This window comes from Pinus tabuliformis, chromosome 9 (assembly GCF_031772625.1).
Source record: "Pinus tabuliformis cultivar Carrire ecotype Pingquan chromosome 9, CPIR1, whole genome shotgun sequence".
NCBI lineage: Eukaryota > Viridiplantae > Streptophyta > Pinopsida > Pinales > Pinaceae > Pinus > Pinus tabuliformis.
In genome coordinates this window covers 967,950,221-967,954,155 of record NC_142307.1, presented here as the reverse complement: position 1 = coordinate 967,954,155, position 3,935 = coordinate 967,950,221, and the positions used below count along the sequence as shown (strand labels likewise).

Below are 3,935 nucleotides of genomic sequence, written 5' to 3'. Positions count from 1 at the left end.
ATTGATTTCGCTCCAGTCCACAAAGATGAGAATGACTCCTGGGGATGGGGCAAATTTGGATCTTATTTAGCTACCCAAGGATACTTCCATATGCAATCTAGGAAGGATTCAATCCACCCAGCTTCCTTTTGGAAACAGGTTTGGGATAGCTTCAGCATCCTAAAAATTAACTCTTTCTTCTAGACAGTAATGCACATGAAAATTCTGACTAGCGAGAACTTAAACAAAAGGAACATCGCAGGCCCCCATCGGTGCATTCACTGCAAATGTGCTTTTGAAACCACATAACGCTTGTTTGTCAAGTGCGAGTTCGCGAAGAAGGCATGGTTCTTCTTTCTTCAAGGCCTAAATCTTCCTTTTCCTCCACAGACCTCGATAGTCTCTTTATTCTCTTCGTGGAAGGACAGCTATCATTATAGAATCAGCAGCAAGAATCTCTGGTATCGAGTGTGGATAACAATTCCAAAGTATGCTTGTTGGAAGTTGTGGCTTGCCAGGAATGATCTCATTTTTAACAACACTAAGTGGACCCCAGATAAGGTGGTTGCAAGAGCAAAGGGCCTCCTAATCGAAACCTTAAATCAATTCCCCTTTAAAGAGGATAAAACTCTCCTAAATGAAGAAAGGTCATGGCTGGAAGCTTTTTCCTGCAGAGACAGAAACCAAATTCTCTCCTGTCCAACTCAAAAGGAAAGATGGCAAATTCGGGATCCGGATGATAGCTTCCAACAATGGTGGAGAACCATGGGTAAGTGCACAATTTTCTTCGATGGCGCTTCTAAAGGTAACCCAGGAAAAGCAGGTGCTAGAGGAGTGATCTATTTTCCGAATGGGATCAAAGAAGACAGGTTCAGCTGGGGGCTCGGACAGAAAACCAACAACCAAGCTGAAATCCTTGGCTTATTGAAAGCCTACCAATTGGTTAGAGAGAAAGACATAAGAGAAATCCTAGTCTTTGGAGATTCAGAAGTTCTGATAAAAGCTCTCAACACTGAGAAAGATCTAAAGGATCTGGGGCTAAACAAGCAGCTAAAAAGATTGAAGATAATCTTACAAGAAATTCCCTTGACACAATTTTTCCATATTCTCCGGAGCTCAAACAAGGAAGAGGACAGCTTGGCAAACATAGGATGTACGCTGGATACTGGAATGCTAAGCATAAATGCTGAGATCCCGGTTAAGGCATTAATCCCTTGAAGATGATGTAATGAAATTTCTGCTCTCTGTAAATGGTTGATTGGCTTGGCCCAACCTGATTTTTCTCATAAATAAAACATAACCATTTCAGTTAAAAAAAAAAAACAAAACAAAAAAACAAACAAACATTTAATCAACCATTCATTCTTCGATCATTATTTGCAAAACATGTAACGTTTGAATCATAATGCAATAGTAGTTGTTTGGAAAAGTATGTTGGTTAGGATGACATGTGTATAAAGGACATATATGACATATGAAAGGTGATAATGGAATATGAATGTGATATATATCACGTAATGTGAATATGAGATATGAACATGAACATGGTGAAGCATTTTCCAAAAATTATAATTTCAGTATTAAAGGAATTATATGATAAAAATCTAGAAAAGAACATACCTTTACTTACCTAAGTGGACAAACTGTGTATATGTAGAAAAATGTAGCTTCTGTTGCTGAATCATGAAGTGAAGAATACAAGAATGTGATTTGTGTCTTGGTTGCATACATGATAGATGAAGTCGTGAATGTTGATCCTTTATTACTGATACAATATGTTCCAAAGTACAAAATATTGTTGAATCTGCTATTGAATCATACAGTCTTCATGTCGTCCCATATCGTGGCACAATTCTTTCCATGTGAATAAATGTGTTGATGTCGAACATGGAAAGGAGTCAATGGATTACCGGCCATTGATGAATGTCGTTAACCAATGCGAGGAAAGCTCACCATTAATGTCAATCAGTGCCAAGGTACCTAAGTACATCTTGCGAAGTGCAAATAGATGAGCTGATGTTGAGCCACTTGCAAGATCCAACAAAAAAGGGAAATTAATGTATTCCCATTGTTCGTTGGCGAGAAGACTTGCCATTAAGGCATGCAAGCCTCAAGGTACTAATAATGACTCTAGTCCTCATCCCAAATAAGGTGCTGAGATCGATGGGTCAAGACTTGTTGAAAGCTGGTCCTTATGGAATCCCACATCAGTCAACATGAGTTCGTACAAAATGATTGGTAGCACTATAGATACAAGATGTTATCGTCAGACAGTTTTTATGACAAGGAAAATAAGGCAATGTAGAGAGATTGATGGTTTATTCATAAGGCAAAAAGATGAACTGAAAAGAATGCAAATATGTATGTGACTCAAAAAAGTAGACATGTATGAAGTCATGATGGATAAGGCTATGAATTAGTGGGCTCTAGTATGGATGATTGATGAGGCTTTGAAGGAGAAGTGTGGGTAAACATATCATGACACAAAAGATTTCTGTGTAGCGGGAAATGTCATGACATATGTAATTAAAAATTAGCTCCTTCAAGCTTTAATGATGCATGTTTTGTTGTGATTTATGGGGATCACATCTGCATGGACTTGTCGCGCACCTGTAAAAGCTCAGTACAAATCCTGCATGAAAACTATGAGAGTTTTTTTTTTAAGATATAAAATGCAAGAATGAGTACGAATGTTTAGCAACCAAAATAAAATGAAATGAAATGAAATTTTTACCTTCCTTTGAAATAACTCCAATAAAGCAAGTTAGCATAAATTGTTTTCAAAAGTTATGAAATGTCCATTTGCAATTTTATTTTTTTTAATTGTTTTGGTTTTTTTATTTGTTTTGTTTTTAGGATTTTTTTTTGTTTGTTTTGATTTTCGATTTATATATATATATATATATTATTGTTTTTTTTAACTAAAACTTATTAAAAAAAAATTAAAAATTAAAAATTATATACCGTCGATATATGCGGCATAACCGTAGCGTGCAGAAGGAAAGCGACCGAAGCCAGACCACCATGCATCTTATGGATCTCCAGAGCACGTTGCCAGAACTTCTCAGCCTCCGAAAGCTGCATTGCCTGCACATGGGCTTCTGGCACATTCCTGCAAGTTTCCCCAAACCTCGAATCCATGTCTCCCAACACCTTTTTCTGAATCTCCATCCCCTTGTGATAACAATTCAGTGAATCCCCTATCCTTCCCAACATGGCATAGGTGTCACCCAGCTGCATATTGCCTGCAAATGCCGCAAGAGCATATTCAAGCTCATCATCCATCACAGGGACTCTGATGGAGCGTTCCAATACAGGAATGGCCTCCTCAAACTGCTCCAAACTGCAATGAATTGTTGCCAGTATATGTAAACTCATCACGAACTCAATGCTAGGCTTCCCATCAGAGCATCTGTCGAAAGATTCTACAGCCCTTGAAGCACATTCCAGAGCCTCATAAGGATTGTCACCAGATATAATCAGGTCTCTGGCCACCTTAAGCAGGAAAGGACCCAGATCTGGATTATCAAGAGCTGTATCAGACCGGAAGTCTGATGATCCATGTGGGATAATGCCTGCATGCTTGCTGGGTATCATCTGCGTAAAGTATCTGATCTGGACAATATTGAGGGGCGCATCCATGGATCTTCATTTGAAATGACTCCTGTGAATTTCGAAATGGTGCATCAATAATCCATTTCTACTATCGGCAGTGATTGGGCATGTTGACCCACCAACAAACGTAATATCATGGCTCTCTTTAGGGTAAGGACAAAGAACTCGAGATGGATAAATCCTTCTAGCCTGTTGTGAGCTCGCAAAGGATAATGATAATGCATTATGCGCTGACAGATGAGGATCTCTTATTAAAATCTATCACAGCCCACTGGAATTTTATTTCTACGCATTCTGTCAGTGGGTGTAACATGATGCTGAGGGTAACTACAAGATGCTTG

At 38.6% G+C, this 3,935-nt stretch overlaps 1 pseudogene; it reads right to left on the bottom strand.

Moving 5' to 3' along the window:
* Positions 1-2,928: 2,928 nt before the first annotated feature.
* On the bottom strand, positions 2,929-3,621 carry LOC149151951 (protein KINESIN LIGHT CHAIN-RELATED 1 pseudogene; annotated as a pseudogene).
* Positions 3,622-3,935: the final 314 nt, after the last annotated feature.